Source organism: Gallus gallus, chromosome 2 (genome assembly GCF_016699485.2).
Source record: "Gallus gallus isolate bGalGal1 chromosome 2, bGalGal1.mat.broiler.GRCg7b, whole genome shotgun sequence".
Taxonomy (NCBI): Eukaryota; Metazoa; Chordata; class Aves; order Galliformes; family Phasianidae; genus Gallus; species Gallus gallus.
This window is the reverse complement of record NC_052533.1, coordinates 40,180,914-40,198,337: the sequence shown is the minus strand read 5'-3', so window position 1 is coordinate 40,198,337 and position 17,424 is coordinate 40,180,914. Positions and strand designations below refer to the sequence as shown.

Sequence of the window (17,424 nt, the reverse complement as noted above, 5' to 3'; positions counted from 1 at the left end):
TATTTATTTTTGTTTCGTTTCATTTCGTTTTATTTTCCCTCCGAAGGAGGGGCGCACCGCTGTGTGGGTGCGGGAGGGCTCCCGGCTCCCTTTCCGCGGTCCTCCTCGGGCAACTTACCTTCCTCCCGCTGGGAAGTTGGGCGGGATAACCAGAACGAGTGCGAGCCTCACGGAGCGAGCGGGATGCCGTGCTTGTGACTGCAGTCACCGGTGTGATTTGTTGGCTTCAGGGTGGGCCACTGAGGAAGCGGTTACCCGTGTGCTCAGCGAGTTCCCGCCTGTCGCGGTGTCCTTCCTGCGTGACAGGTGCTGGGCTGTGCTGAGGTGGCGGCTGGCTGCGGGCGGGACGGCCGCTGTGTGCCCTGCGGGAGTCCGGCGCTGGGCGTGGGGCCTCGCTGCTGGTTGTGGGACTGAGAACGATGCGTTGGGGTCTGTGGAACGCGAGAGGCTTCCTATTGCTGCTTTACTTCTTGCTAAACTTACTGGGTGGGTGAGGTTGGGTTTGTGTACCTCAACTTTTTAATGTACGGCGTCACAGTGGTGGCTCTGAAGAGAAACAATGGCAGTAGAGAGAACGTCTGCAGGTCCAGCCACATACCTTTGGAAAATGAGAAACAAAACCAGAAAACTTTGCTTACATTGAGTGATCCCAAACAGTGAGAATGCAGGCGTAGCTGTCTCTTGGATGTTCCAGCAGTAATTTTAAAGCATTTCTAAGTGAGAAAATTAAATGGTACGGATGCCGAGGATGCTTGGATGCTGACTCTTGTGGAGCTAAATCAGTGTAACAGGACTGTAGCAACACTTGCTGAAAAGTTTCAGAAACTGATGTGATGTCACGCAGGAGGAGGCATGCACAGGTTATACCCACTGTGGGTGGTTGTGAAGGTGTCAGGCCCAATATGGATAGGCACTTGTCTCTGTAAACCAGACATCTTTCATGTACACACATAGACTGCTCTCATTGAGGCATAGAGAAGGCCCTTGACTATCTCTTGGCTACTGCTGCTCTGTGCTAGATTCCTTTTAGAATCCTGTCCGGTATTGACTTATGCAGACCTTCTGTTGTTTTGTTTAAGAACCAAATAAACACATTTTGATATTAAAATGAACAACTACCCCTCCCTCCTTTTTCTTTTTTTCCTGGTACCGCTATCTCTTTTGGTAGAAGCAGTAGCTTTTTCTACACATGTAAGTGTTGCTAAGGGTCACTTTCAGGTAACCTGATGGAAATTGCAAAATTGAGGTCTTTGCTTGTAGATCTTTGGGTCTAGAGCTGCCTGTCTGTTGGTTTTGGGCAGTGTTTAGCACTGATTAGATCTCTGATAAGGATGGCAGTTTAAGACAGTGTGTGTGATCTACATATGTCTGAGAAACTTTTATCTCAGATAAATGTTGCATGAACAGTTTTACTGTTGCACTCGGAAGTTAATATTATTTTGCTCTTAGCAGTCTATTCTAATCCTGCTGTATAATGCTTTGTCAACCTCTGATATTATTTTGTGTAAATCTGGCTATTTGACTGTATGGTTTGTGATGAGACAGAGCAAAGTCTCTTGGGCAAAGTGATGTTTCTAGTTTATTCAGGTGTTCCTTGATCTATGTATATGTTGACTGGGATCGGTGATGCCAGTTCTAAACAAAACAGTTGCAGCTGGAAGGTTGCAAAAGTCGGTCTTACTATAATTTCCAATAAATGGGTATGCACGGGTTAAAGTGTGGTTGCCTGTTTGGGAGTGTATGTATTGTGGAATGATCATAGAAATTAGTTCTGAGTTTACTTCATCTGGAAAAACGCAGGATTGTTTAACTTCATGATCAATACAGCCAGATGGCATGAATACAAATAAAATGGAAAAATAAAGAGGAAACTGATAGAGTTCAGTGATCGTGGATTTAAGATGTTCTTTAAAGTACCTTATCCATTAGCCTAAATAATTTAAATGCATTTAATGTTAGCTTCTGCCATGAGGTATTGAAGTAGAATGGCTTTCTTTCCAAAGTTGTTCCATGCTTACTATGCAGGGTGACCTCTAAAATTCTGAAGACGTTTTGTCTTGTTGTTTGAATTGCAGTATATTGGTGTCACTTTTTTATCAATTGTCCTTTAAGAGGAGTATGCAAGATATTATTTTGGATGGGGCAATATTGAAGCATAACACTGCATTGATGAACAATAGCTGAAGTAATTGAAGGCCTCGGGTTCAGTCAATCTTGAGAGCTGCATTAATTTCTATTTTAAGAATTTCTGAGGGTTTATTGTCTATTACTAAATAAATCTATTTGTTCTCTTCCAGCAGGTTCAGGAACAGCCTGTTTTGGAAAAGAGCTAGGTGTTCTTTTTACCGTAAAAAAAGGTGTTCTTTTTTCTTACACCAGCAGAAGGAAAGGCTGTTTTTTTTTTTTGTTTGTTTGTTTTGAGGCAGTTTGGTGCACAGTAAAGTTGTCAGGGGGGCTGGGCATTTAGAGTGTCTCTGCTGAAGTCTGAATTGCCTTTGGTTTTCACCGGTGTGAAGGCAGAGAGCAAAAATCCTCAACAACAGACACTTTCATATAAGAACATGTATGTCTGATCTGAGATACTAGAACATCTCACTGTCAGGACAGGTCAGTAATTGGCTGCAGGACTGGTGTTAGCTACGGGAGGCCTGCATGAACGAACAAGGTACTCTTGGCCAAACTCAAATACAAAAAGGAGGCCTACAGAGGATGAAAGCAACATCAGGTAACCTGGGAGGAATACGGAGAGCAGATAGGGATAAAGTTAGGATAGCTAAAGTCCAGATAGAGTTGAATCAAGCTAAGGATGTACAAGCCCTTCCTGTTGCCCTTAACAAGTACATTAGTGACATAAAGAACACTAGGGAAATTGTTCCTTCGTGAAACAGGAGAGCTGGTTACCTGAGGCAGTGGTAAGGCTGAGGTACTGAACGCATTCTTCAGCAGCAAGGCTGCCTTCAGGAATACCAGTTTCCAGAGATCAGGAGGAAAGGCAGGAGCAAGGAAGTTGTAAGATTGGTGGCTGAGGATCAAGTCAGGGAACACTTAAGCAAACTGGAGGTTCTTAAGTCTTTAAACCCTGATGGAATGCACCTATGAGCGTTGAGGGAGCTTGCAGATATTGAGATGCAGCTCTTGATATTCTTTGCTCAGTAAGGGAAACTTGGAGAAATGCCTGAAGACTGAAGGAAAACAAACATTGCTCTTATTTTCAAGAAAGACTAGAAGAAGGACGCAGGTAACTGCAGTCTGGTCAGCCTTACCTTCCAGACATATGGAGAAGGTGATCAGGAGTAGTCAGCATGGATTCACCAAGGTGAAGTAATGCCTGACAACCTGATAAGCTTGTACAATGAAATCACCAGCCTTGTACATGAGGGTGGAGATGCGGACGTTACTTTCCTGGAACTTTGGTACTGTGCCCCGTAAGTTCAGCATTGAGAAGCTATTGAAGTATGGTCTGGATGAGCAGATAGTGAAGTGGATCAAAAACAGGCTGAATGTCAGTGCAGAGGGTAGTGGTTAGTGGTGCAAAATCTAACTGGGGGCAAGTACTGAGCAGAGTACCTAGGAGTTGATTCTGAGAACGTTGTTGTTCCAAGTCTTAATTAAAGATCTGGATGATAAGGTACAGTAAACCCTCAGTAAACTTGCAGATGTCATGAAACTGAGGGTAGTGGCTGACTTGAAGGAATGTGCAACCATCCAGAGTGACGTGGACAGGCTGGAGGTGGGTTGATATGGAATCCAAGGGGAGATGGCAAGTCATTCTGGGGAGTAATAATGCCAGATGTTCTGGGGGCTACCCAGCTGGAGGGCAGCTGAGCAGAAAAGGACCTGGGAGTCCTGGTAGACACCAAGGTAACTGTGAGTCAGACGTGTGCCCTTGCAGATAAAAAAAAGCTAATGGTATTCTTGGCTGCATTAGTAGGCAAAGTACTGCCTAGGGAAAAAGTGTTTGTCCAACTCTTCCAGTCATCTTCTGTCTGCTTTCATAAGGTACCAGCTATATATAGCAAGTGCAGCAGCCCAGCCTTTCTGTTTGTTTCTTCCCTGTCATAAGAGAGGTGCAAAACATGTTGAGAGTCAAAGATTAAAGAGTCTAGTATAGTGATGGCTGCTCCAGGTTCTTCCATTGGTACCGTTCAAGTTTTAGGAATGAATTGTGACCTTTTTCCAGTGTAAAAAGCAAGTAGGTGGTTACTGGAGAATTATGACTATACTTGAATATGTTACTGAAAGTTAGATGTATGTTGCTAGTTTCAAATAAACTCAGAACTTAAAATGTCAAAAATCACTTATTAATAATTTCTGTTTTAGATTATATGCAAATCATTCTTTTTCTTAATCCTGAAATCTAGGTAGCAAAAATAATAATATTGAAATGTGAGCTTTTTTTGTACTCCTCTATTTCCTTTACTTTTTGCTATTGAAACTTTTCACTCTTAATTATTGTTGAAGGTCATTGTTAGAAAAAATAATAACCTCTTTGTTGTATACCTCTAATTTATTTGTAGGAAAACCAAATTTTTAAGTTAAGATGCACCTTGTCTGTGCTTAGTTAATGGTTAGTTAAACCTAACTTGTTTGATCACTAGCTGCTTGATTTATCTTGAGTATCTGTTTAGAGGCAACAGCAAAAGCTATGTCAGGAGAACGGAGAAGGCTGTTGGAACAGGGGAGTGAAGTTAGAGAAGGACTTTTATCAAGGTAAAGGCAGGATGAGAAATCGATCATTCTGTCTCTCTGCCCTTCAGCGATGCTTACAAGAAATGTCTTGAAGAAAAAAACTTTGAATGTCAGGTTGACATTTAAAAGGATGGTCTTGTGGTTTGGACTTCGGAGATGTCCATGGCAGTTCTCCAAGCAATCCACATTTCTCTTGTCCCCAGGCAGGTAACCCAAGTTCTTTGTTCCTTGGCTGCCTGTATCACGTAGGGTCACTGCTACTTATGCCTGTGTGGCGGATAAGTTTGTATAATGTATGATAATTTACTGTGTAAGATGCTTGATGGTATCATGGGTGTAGGAAAAGTCTGTTTAAAACAAAGGAGACTTGAGCATTTTCACTCAGTCAGTGTATTTAGGATTTGCAAGTGCACTTCGGAGCTGAGCAGCAGTCTTGGTACCAGAGGGAATGAAGTGACAGACAAAATAGACCGTGGTCTTCCTTTCACCCAGATGTCACACTTTGCTTTCAGACAGTGAAAAGAAGTGGCAGTTGGCCCTAGCACTTAGCCTTATCTGGATTTTGTTATTACTAGCTCATCTCACTGCTGTCTTTTTGAATGGAGATTTCTATGCTTAGCAACGCAGTGATAAATGTGGTTAGAGGGAGCACACATGCTCTTGCTAGCTCATCTGAAAAAATGCACCCGTTTGTGCATACGGATTTGTGTTCAAGTAGGTGAAGTGACAGTAAGTTGTTAAACTAAGTAATGTGCCTGGAGTCTTTTTGTGAGTATATAAGAAATGTATTCAAGAAGTTTTTCACATCACTTTATATTTAAAAGCAATTATTAAGAAGAGTGCATTTGGGCTTTAGCTTCTCTTTGCCTAGTAATATAATAATTCTTACCTTGTTCTTTATGATATATTTAAAAGGGTGAACCTTTCAAGTGAAAAGGGTGCTGGAAATCACTGACTGTCAACTCTTAATGTAGAATGATATATTTTATATCAGTATTATAATGATGAAACAAAGTATTGAATTTGATACAAATAAAAAAGTTGAGTTTCTTTCCTTGGCCTAATCCAGTTCCAGAACTTTTTAATTTTTTTTTTATCAAGTATCATGTCATTATGCTTTAGGTCTCTTAGGATTTAGGGAATATCCTTCTGAGGTGGTAGAGCACACTTTAGAAGCTCATCCAGGGAGGCAAGGCTTCTTCATTTTTCTGTCTTTTCTGTCCTTCATTGTCCTTCCTTCCTCTTTCTGTTGCAAATATATTTCGGTAAGCACTGTTGTAATACTACTGTACTTCTCTTTCCAAAATGGCATTTACATCACTCCAAAAGTAATGCCTCCTATTTATTTCCTTGGAAACTATGAAAGATACAAAGAATACAATAGGACTGTTTGATAGAGTTAACTATCACCTGCAAAGCACTATTTTATTCAGCGTAGTCACCACCATTAGTTATGCATTTTCACCAGCGATGACCAAGAGCCAGCATACCTTGCTCATAAAAAATCTGCACCAGTGAGGTGACCTGCTATTTCACAGCTGCTGTGATGATGTTGTTGCTAGGAGAATGTTGCCCATGCAGTTCATCTTCCATCGGCCTGAACAGATGTAATTCTGAAGGTGCCAAATCTGGACTGTATGGTGAGTGTGGTAGGACAGTCCAGTAAAGATTGGCAGTGCGCTCCATGATCTTCAAGCTGGTATGAGGCTTGGTGTTATCATGTTGCAAGAGAAAGGTTGTTGTCTTCTCTGGCCTGACTTTGGAAGTTTGAGCCTTCAGCTTAGTCAGTGTAGTGATGTAGTAGTCAAAGTTGATGGTTTGTCTGGATTCCAGAAATTCATAAGGTACACTCCTTTCCTATCCCAAAAATCAATGCGCATCATTTTATTCACTGAGGGCTGCATCCTGAACTTTGTCTTCAATGTGGAATTCACATACTGCTGCTTCATGGACTGCTTGTTTGACTCAGGCTCATAACGGTCGTGCCATGTCATGTCACTGGTAATGAAGTGATACAGTGAACAACCTTCATCCTCATATTGGTTCAGTTGGTCCTGACAAACTTACATATGCTGTTCTTTTGTTCCTGTGTGAGCATTTGTGGGACCTACCTGGTGCAAACTTTGCAGTATTCCAACATTTCCACTAATTGAAGCCGATATTCAGCTCTATACACACGTTTTAATCCACCAATTTGTGCGGATAAACTGTTTGAGATGGTCTTCGTTTTGTGATGTGACAGATGTGAATGGCTGTCTGGAGTGTGGCTTGTCTTTTATGTTACTGTTGTCACTGCTGAAATGTACCACCCACCACCTCACTGTGCTCATGTCTACTGGTCTCCATAAATGTTCGGTAAGTGTTGATGAATATCACTGAGTGCCATTTTTTCCATGTGGAGGAATTCTGTTCCACTCCTTTGTTTCATATGCACTTCCATGTCGGGTGCCATTTTGTCAGATTGCCCCTCTGCTGCCATCTGTCACACAGCAACAGAGTATTGGTGGGAAAGTTAACCTCTACCACCATACCACCACCATCCACCTCTGATTTTGTAGGCCAACATAATAAAATAGAAAACATTACTTTGAAAGCAGCCATTGTAATTAGCAGGTAAATTGAGTAATTTAGATTCCTAAGTACCAGTTATCTAGCACAAGCCATAGCGTTTGTCTTGATTCCTGTTCCAACTAGACTGGTGTTTCTCTGGGAATCTGAGACTTCATATTCCAGTGAGAGAGCATTCTTGACCATTGAAGCCAACTTTAATTATTCACTACTTAAAAAATTGCCTTTCTTAATATGTGTCAGCCTTTTATTTTATTTTATTTTTTTACTCAAATCTTTTTATGCATACTGTGTATGAGACAGAAAACACTGTTTACCAAATTTCCTTTCCTTGTGCAGTCTTTCTGGACTGACTGTATTACCATTTGTCTGTTGATAGCTAAACCAATGGAATCTTCAGTGGAGCTGCATGTCAAGCTCCACTTCAAGCAATAATTTATGACCTTACAATTACTATTGGCTATTTCAGTGTTTTTTCTTCAAGTCTGGACACTAGAACTATGTACAGTTAATTGTGATCGCGCTAAGGAACAAATGCAGATGTAATGCATCCAATTTTCTCCAATTCAGTATTTCCTGCTTAAAATGTCCACAGACTTGGCTCTTAAGGTCTCAGTTTTGGCAAATTAGCTTTGCTTTGACTTGCAAATTTAACTGTTACTCTGATTACACACAGCACTGATACTTCATGTTCCCTGGTGTTGCTCTGCTTCTCCAGATGGATTCATCCGTACCCCTTCTCTTGCAACTTTCTCCTTGCCTTGCATGAGTTATGTGTGGTCTAATGCTTGTTAGGCTTTTCTCTAAGTTGTATGTGGTGCTTCTTATTCTTCTTTCTTCTGATGTCTATTAGCATACTCATTTTGGAGGTACTGTGATGCTGCTTTATCCATGGTTAGCACGCTTTTTCATGTTCTCTAATAAGTCTTAGAGTTTCTCATGGGTTGTGGATGCCATATTTTTGTAGGGTGAAAAACAGTAGTTAATTATTTGTTTATAAATATTAAAAACATTTAGAAACTAGTGAAACTGATTATTAGTTGAAGAATTACTTGGGGAAAAAAAATTAGTGTAAGGATTGGATATGTGTGTATGTGTGTATACAGACAGTGCTTTTCCAGGTCAATCTTCTATCTTGTAATTACAGCTCTTTTTGTCACTAGATGTATGATTTTATTTTGATGTTATTAAAATGCATGTTATTTGCTGAGGACGGCTTATTTTCATGTCATCAGCAATCTTAGTGGAAGTTTTTTTCATCTAGGTCATTGCTAAACACTTTAAGCCAAGAACTAATTGCCAAGAAGTGCTATTAGAAATACATTCACTTGAAGATCCTTGTTCAGTTATATTTTGAGCCTGGCTACATCCTTTAGCTGTTTTTCAATGCATTTAATGTCTCTTGTTGAAGTAGAACTGTATTGGGGTTCTCCATGCTTCTTTTACTCTGGTTATGGGAAGAAAAAGAATGAATTGGATCACGACTAAGTTACCTAGGTGTAGGCAGGATGGAGCAACAAAAAATGTGTTATTCATTGCTGCAAGCATTTGGGCATTTTGCACTGGCACAAAAACCTCTTCTGAAGGTGGGTTGTTTTTTGGTGCCTTATCACGGTAAGCTTTTTATAGAAACTCCTGCTCTTGGAAACAGGAAAAAAAATCTCTCTCTCAATTGGAAGGTTTGCCTTTCACACCATAGGCATAGGTTTTTTTTCTTCTTTTTTCCTCATCCATTGGGCGCATTTTATTTTACCTGGTTATTAGGCTTTGAATTTGTTACTGTTGGGTTACGTGTCAGTCTTTTTATCTTACTTTTATTAAGCAAGTGGAAGGAAAGGGTGATTTGACAGTAGAACAGGGGAAGAAAGATGAGGTGTACAATGGTGGGAGAAACTTAGGAAAGGAATAAAAGCTGCTGGAGGAGGATTGATGGAGGGAAAGGGAGCCATGGAGGAGGAGGAAACGAAGGAAAGAACGAAGAAGTAGATACAAAACTGAAGGCAGTACAGGGATAGACCTTTAGCAATTATTTAAAAAATTAAAAAGAAAGTCTAAAAATCATGTCATATGTATTCAGAATGGTGTCGAGGAAGCCTATGTGAGAAAAATTCACTCTATTTCTTAGTTTTAATCCTACTTTTTAAGAATGGCACTGAAGAAAAAGGCAGAAATTATTCTTTTCTAATTTGCAGAACGTTCTGGGCAGTGCCAATGTTTTTCTGCTTTTTTACCTCTCCCACCTTCTGTAGCAGAGTTTGTTCCACGTTAATAGTATATGAACTGCAGCCAGAGGAAGCTACTGACAGTGCCCACCTGGATATATAGTCATGTGCCAGGTTTATCTTTGCCCTTTTAAACACAATGCTGTTTATGTGTAAACTCAAGCATATGTGATAATTTTTCCTGTTAAAGGTCATAAGTATTGTTCTTTCGTTTCTGATTATAGAATGAGTGTCTGGATTTTTATGCATATATAGGACAGTTTATAGAAATAGATATTAAGCAGCAACTTAACGTGTAAAGGTCTTTCGAAGTAAATATTGCTTGCAAATCAAAATATGCTGTCTCCAGGGGGATCACGGCTAGTACTCTGAATATCTCACAACATATTGATGAAACCACCATTTGGTGGACTATGTGGATTCTGTGCATATGTTTCTAAGAAGTGGTGTTGACAAGATACTGTGTTGTGAAGAGGGCTGCGCATCAACTGTCAAGACCAAACATAGAAGCTTTAACTTCCCTTCTTAGGAATTAATGGTTCTAAGAGAAAAGGTAGGGCCAGTCCTATTCAGAGTATTGACATAGAGAGCCAAGAAGTTCCAGCTATCATAAGATGATCTGGTAAATCAGAAAGATCTGGTTTCTGCAAAGCTTTGTTTGAACTTGTTGAGATGGAGAAGAGATGGAAATGAGCTGGAGAAGAGATGGCAATGAGCCAGCGCAATGGTAACTTGAAAGCAGCTTCCTTGCTTTGTATGTCTTAGTTTATTCCATATGATATAGAGATGAGATAGAGAAAGTGTAGCGTGGTCTTGAATATGTTTGTCATTTCAAGCTGGGGATTTGTTGACTACAGATTATTTAAAAAAAAAAAAAAGGTAGGAAAAACAAGCTGTAGGGAAACTGAGAAATACAAAAGTTCTAGAAGCAGGACCTGCTTAAATTGCCCATTGCATTATTTAGTTCATATATATATATATATTTAAAAAAATACAAGCAACTCACAGAAATGGCATTAGTGTTAACATAGCTGAGTTCTCGGCCCCTTGTGTATAAGCACAGAATAAATATTACTTGTTCAACAGGTTCTGTGGGTGAAATGGTATTTTAAGTGAACGCTGCTGTTGGGAGAAGTGCCAACATTCATGAGGTTCAATTTGGAGAACCTAGATGATAAATAATCATCTTGAAAGTGAAAAATAACAGCTGCTATAAGCAGTATAGTAATCACACAGAACACATTTGATGAAATAAAATATCTGGTTTTAACTTGCACGAAAATGATTGCCCCAACAGGTGTGTTCAGAAAGTGTGTGTCTGCCTGAAAGTGTCTGACAGTGCATGTAATCATGTAGAATATATTATAATAATTTTTGTCTGGAATAACTATAGAGAATATACCTTTAGTGAGTGATGTAAGCAATGCTATTTGGAATGAGAGAGGAATGAAGAATTGGTATGAGGAATGCTGTTTCCTGGCATCAGTGTGTATGCCTTTATCCACCTGGAAACTGCCTTTGAAATCTTTGTGTTTACTGCTTTTGTAGGTGGTGGTCAGCTCTTATTATGTGTTCCAGGGTTTGAAATACAGCTAAAAACAGTTTCTCGCATATAAATCACACGGGTAATGTATGCAGGTCCACATGCTACGATATCTAGATGAACGTAAGAGAATTATCAGGAAAAAAAAATGAAGGAGCCAAATTCTTGTATGCACCAGTTTTGTATTGGCATTACAACGCTGACCTAGGTGATGAAGTCAAGAGTATTTCAGATAAAATGAGTTATACACTGTTCTAATTTACTGCTTTGCTGGAAATGTTATTAACACTTGGAACACATTACAACACATACAATTAAAAAAAGCCCTGACAGTGAGGTTGTATCCTTGTTAGCTTTGCAATACATTACTCTGTAAAAGTAGTTTACAGAGTTGTAGCACAGCTGTTTTTTTTTCTTACAACAACAACAACAAAACCCCATATTTTACACCGTGGTGTTTTTTAAAAAAAGCCAACCCAAATATTGTCTATTTTATCAGAGAATGCCATAGGCCCTTTGTAGAATTTGGGCAAGCCTTAAATGCAGCACTTTGTCTGCTGAGATTAGAAGAGGTGCTTGATCCCTAATTAAGAACCTTTCCTTGTTAAATCATTGTCAGAGGTAATATATAGGTTTACTGCTGTAGAACTGAGATCCAGAAGTGGCTCTCATTGATTATAAGATGCTGTGGTTTTCAAATTGAAACATTAGTCTTTCAGTTTACAGGAAAGTTATTACATCTTGAGGTCTCTTATTCCTTGATGTTCTAGTACGTAGCTAAAAACATAACGCTGAATAGTTGCTGGCTCCTGGCAATGATTCTTGGCTGAGGACAGGGCATTGCAAAACAAGGTTGAACTACAAACATCTGACAGAGAAGTCAGTGAACTGTGATAAAACCTCCATAAAGCTTTGCTGACTCAAGGCAACTAATTGAAAATGTATGCTATATTATTTGTTGATGGGATGTGAATATGCTTTGTACCCTGTTGGACTGTGTTGTTGTAATGCAGTATAGTCAGTATCTTTCTCTGGATAGGTTCTTTTTAGGATGTCGGCTTCTGAATATTGAAAATATGTCAGCGTGAAATGTAGCCAATATGAAAATAAACCAGGATTAGTTGTGTAAATACTTTCTTGCCTTTTTTTTTTTTTTTTTTATGTTAATACATGGACTACTTAGTCTTGGCAGTTCTCAGTGCAGAATGTCCTGAGAAGAATCATAGAAAATCAGAAGAATAACCCAAGCAATGACTGGGATACCAGTAACTTTTAGATTTTCAGGTTTCTTCTATAATTAAATAACTTGCTAGGAGGACTGCTAGTTCCAAACCCTCTTCACCTCCTCAGTTGTTATATTTTGATAGCAAAAATGTGATTATGCTGGGAAAATAGCACGTTATTACTTCTTTTCTTAAGTAAGGTACTAATTGAGACTTGGCATAAGAAGGTAAGAGAACAGCCACTATCTGAAAGCAAAACTCTTAGATGTGGATATATATGTAGGAATTAGTTGCAGGCAGTAAGCAGCCGATGCCTTTGGGCAGTCCCGTTCCGCTGCCCTGTCTTTCCCTGGGGCTTGAAGTGTCAAATATTATTGCTCAGAAGAAAGCCTGTAACACATACTGGGTTTTTGCTAGGCTTTGGGAGGCTGGCGGATTGTTCAAATGTAGGAAGAACTGAAGGTTCTCCTTTCACACTGTGACTGTGCCACACTGTCAGTGTGTGAAGTCTGTTGGGACTGTCTCTGTCATGCATGAGCTGTAATAGAGGGTGCAGATGACTGTGAAAGTTGGTAGGAGGCTCAGGTGGGCCTTTCTTGGGCACAGATGTTCTGGTGGGAGTTCTGTGTTGAAGGATGAGTCATTGAAGATAGCAAGACCTTCTAAGCAGGTGCTGGAGCAGCTTAGAACTGTTAGCCTGATGGCTTAGGTTCATGTCTTTTCTAGTTTTAAGTGGAAGAATTAATGTCTTGAGGAAAAAAGGGTGAACAGATGCTGAATCTAGTCTTGATCCTTCCTGTGTTGAGCTGCCAGGTTGGCAGTTAAATCTGAAGGGATATGAAGTAGGACCAGATAAGTGGCATGAATCCACCTGTCTTCTTTCTTGTGTTTGAAGGATCCCTCTCAATATTTCCCCCTTTATCTGATCTTTTATTTGATACTGTGACAATGAGTGTAGAGTTGGTAGGTTTTCTAGGAAGTGAATTGGAGAAAATACTTGAAAGTGAAGAGATCAGCTGTAAAAATGTTGCATTTACTAATAAAGAAAGCTGGACAGACAGACCGTTGGTTCCAGAGGTTAGGCCAATGCCATGAATCCTTTTGGAATTTTAGTCCCCTTGAGCTTAAAACTGGATTTTTCACAATTTGTCTGAACAGATTGAACGCTAGGGGTGTGGAATAGGTATCTCAACCAAGGGACTTGGACAGCTTAAATGCAACTGTCAGTGATAATAGAGAAAGCAGCTGGTACAGGAAGAATACACAGTATGGTTTCTCACAGATTGCATTTTTGAGATGGTGTCAGGACATCAAGAACAGATGTCTAAGAGACTGAAAATGCCTACTCTATTCATATGTTGAGTTTTGACTTTTATTGCATTCCCTCAACTGGATTTAGTTATTGGAATACTGAATTGCAGACTTTTTAAAGGGAAAATTTAAGAATTATGGAACTGTAACCAAGCTCTGGAAATCTGAAAACTACGAGAGCTCTGCTTTTGGAACTTATTATCTACACTTGTTCTGCTTGTTTTTCCTATTAGTATCGTCATACATTATGTACTTGAACTAATTATGATGGATCTCTTCTGTTTTAAAGAGCATTTACACTCAGGAGTTGGTTTATCGTCCAGTGTTTGATGCAGAAGTTAGTAATGTTGTGTCTTTCTCTTGCTGGAAAAGGAGTTTTTTCTTGAAATCCCCGCTACTGTTTTAACAGCAGGCATGGGTTACTAGAGGAACCTAAGGAACACCTTGAGATTATTTGCAAGAATTTTAGTCTGTGATTAAGGACTTTTTCTCAAAGTGTATTTAGTGTTTTATTTTCTCCTTTTATCATGCTATTTCCTTGCCATTGCTTTGCATTTCATTCTGAGCAAAGAAGGTGCAGTGCCAGATCTGGTGTGAGTATGGAGAAGTGTATGGGAGGGAGGTAGTAGGGCACTAAAGGGCACTGCAGGACAGGAATGACCTTACAGTGTCAAATCACTGCTAGGAAAATGTGTTAGTTTTTGCTAAGTTGAGAAGTGTTACTTCTCTACAGTGCTTTCTTGTGAGAAATAATGCGTGTGCAAAATAACGGTTTTCAGAAATGGCTGTTAAATGTATGACTTCTAGGTTCAGTTTTCATTTGAGACTTGCATTACGTTAGAGAATTTTGTTTTCTTCACTTGAGCATCTCCAATTATAATGTCTCAGATACAATGAGTTGTTTTATTGAGGAGATGGGGAATAATGGTATATGTTCTGATCGCATCTTTTCTGTTTGGGGCGCTAGACGAGAAACTAACAGCTAAGGAGCAACATCTGCTGAGAGCTTTTCTAAATAGTTTATACCATTTGGGAAGAAAATAGAAGAAAACTACAAAAAAGTGGTTAAATAGAGAAGTACTTACTACAGTGTTGATTTTAGTCATAATTAGAGATGATGAAAAAAGCTAGAGGGAAGAGCTTTATGAACTGTTTGAAGGAAAGATAATAAATTCTAGGTCATTACATAGAACTTTTTGTGCAGTAGGATAGTTTTGCTTGTTCTGGATTTGAGCTTGAAGATTTCTGGTGGCTGAAGGAAAACGTATTCCTGTTGCTTGTTCAGGGAAATGGCTAAGCTGTAATGACTTGAATTCCCTTCTTTGAAATCTCCCTGCGGTGTTTCCTTATTTTGACTATGGGGGTTTGTGAAGGTCCTCATAATGTAGTCTAATCCCTCCAGCACTAAAAGTAGGACTTGAGCTTCTGATTGGTGAAGCTAGCATACTTGGAGTGCAGTGCAAATCTCTGAACTTGATGTTACTTCCCATTACATGGAGGAAAAATACTTCCCAGTACAAGGAGGGAAACAAAAAAAGGCTTCTATTTTGCTATAATACTTAGTATTGATTTTACCAAAATGAGGAGCATGTAACTCTGACCTGAGAGAAACTATTAATGCCTGGAGCTATAGGAGGAGCAGCTTCTTGAGTGATGTTTTGTGTCTCACTGGGTTAATTGACTGTTCCAAGGCCTGATCTTCTATAGATGATTGATAGGATGTGATGTTGTTTGCATGTTTAAAGGAAATCAGATTTGCTGTCGTATTTTCATTATTGGCAATATAGTTTTGAAATGTCTCCTGTTTTTTCTTCAGTGATCTTTTTAAAAAAAGAACTTTTTTTACTGAAAGTAGAGGAGTTAGCAAATAAATGATCATGAAAATATGAGAACAGTTGTGAGCATGCTCCATAGGAATTCAGCAACAGAGAAGCAGATTACAGTAATAACAAAGGTGGTGATCAAGTTTGGAGTTCTCCCCTTTGCACTCCACTGTTGCAATTGCTGTACAGTTTTTAATGCCTCCAGTAGTCAAATAAGATTTGTAGTTTGGAGTTTCACTTAGAAACCCAAATGGTTTGCCAGAATTCATGCACTGACTACACCATATGCAAGGGGGTTGAATGTTAAGTACTTATTTAAGCGTTTAATCCTTTCAAAAGCTGAGTTGGAACAAACAAACAAAACCCTCAAAAATTGCCACAAATAATAAAAACAGAAAACACCACCACAAAAAGCAGAGCAGAAATAGGAGAGTTCAAGCTGTACAAAACAAATTTAAACTGCTCTGACCGCTGCAGTGGAACTGCCAGGTCACAGCCTGAACCAGTGGTTGAGCACCAGGTGAGAAGTTGTGGCTAACCCGGGGAGCTCAGGAACAAGCAGTGCACCTGAGTGACTGGAAGGGTGGAGCCTGGATCTATCCCTCCTCACTCTCATTTAAGGGTTAGCAGCTGAGGGAGCCCTATCTCTATGGATAGGGATTGCACTGCTCTTGAGTTATCACTGCTTGTTGGAAGGGATGAGCAAATTTTCCTTCTTTTTCACCTGCTTATTGCTCTGTAGGGTTTGTATCCTACTAGAAGGCACTGTCATTGCCTTCTTTTGCCATACACCCGCTGATTCTCTTACTAGATTTTGGCTGTTTGCATCTGCAGCATACATTGCCAATACTTAAGGTAATGAGGGTATCTGATAACGGAAACAGGAGATTAACAACCTGCTCCTAATAGTTACAAGACAAGGCTTTTAAACACTTTAACTCTGAAACTGCTCGTGGTCTGTAACCAAATGGTAAGTCTTGGGAATCTGCTTTCTACATGATTTCTTTTGAAAGTGAGAATGCATACTGCTGGGTGTTCGGGGGAGAAAGGAAGTACCTGCATCTTTCTGTCAAGTTAAGGCTAATGGAAAGCAGTTTCTGTAGTTTTGGTGAGACAATGCAAAAGCTTGTTGTCCTAGCTGTGTTCTCGGATTGTTCGAGTGGGTAAAAAGACTGTGCATAAAGCTTTTTGGGAATTTCTTTTATATCAAAGCACTAGCATATTGCAACAGTGGAGAATTTAAACTTCTGTTTTCACAATGCTTGATCATAGTTGTTCACAACATCAGTTATGGCAAAGGTACTCATTCGTGTTAGGAGGGTGGATTAAATTAGAAATTCCTGAATTGCTTTGTTATAACTAGCATGGTTAGAACAGTAGGAATGACACTAGAAATCATGTTGTGCTTGTAAAGTTATTGATGAGTCTGTGCCTTTTTGTAGAGTAGCCTGATTGCTTCTGTGTTAACTCTTGTGAAATTTTATTGAAAATTACCTACTTGTTGGCTGCACAGCAAATATGGTTCTGACTATTTCAGTAAGATATAACAAGGGATTTGACAGAAACATACGCAGTGTCAGGGGTCCCTGCAAAATGCCATGTTTTCATGACTTTAAAATTGAAATTGGTGTAGTACTGAGTACGGTGGAATCTGACTTGGCAGGACTGCTAATACTGAGTGGTAAAGACTGTTCTTACTGTTTTCTTTGGTCATAAAAGATTCATATTAGTAAAGTGGTTGTTAGCATGGGAGAGGCTGTCTTCAGTGTGGGAGAAAGGTGTTGCATGCAATTGCATGAAAGCTTAGTTTCCAGGAGTCTGGAATAGTTGAGGGTTCATAATGCAGCAGTAAGCGCGCTTCACTGTGTGCAGGACAAACTGAAGTGAGTAGTGCCATGTATGATTACCAGAACTTGAGATCTACAGCTGTAAACACTGGCCAGTGGTTTCCATGTATTGCTAGTAGCTGGCAGAGGCAATGGATCACTGTCCTACCAGATGGATGATTCTCTGAAGTTCCTCTCCTACTCAAAGACTGACCTGGC

General features: G+C 39.7%; 2 protein-coding genes across 2 annotated transcripts in view; one reads left to right on the top strand and one right to left on the bottom strand.

Annotated features, from left to right (window-relative positions):
* GPD1L (glycerol-3-phosphate dehydrogenase 1 like) overlaps positions 1-411 on the bottom strand; it is a 64,976-nt gene extending 64,565 nt beyond the window's left edge. The window contains exon 1 of the mRNA XM_025148023.3: positions 119-411. The gene's annotated coding sequence lies outside the window, so the exon portion shown is untranslated. The remainder of the gene's footprint in view (positions 1-118) is intronic.
* Positions 1-17,424, top strand: part of OSBPL10 (oxysterol binding protein like 10) — a 105,162-nt gene that overhangs the window by 522 nt on the left and 87,216 nt on the right. The window lies entirely within an intron of this gene.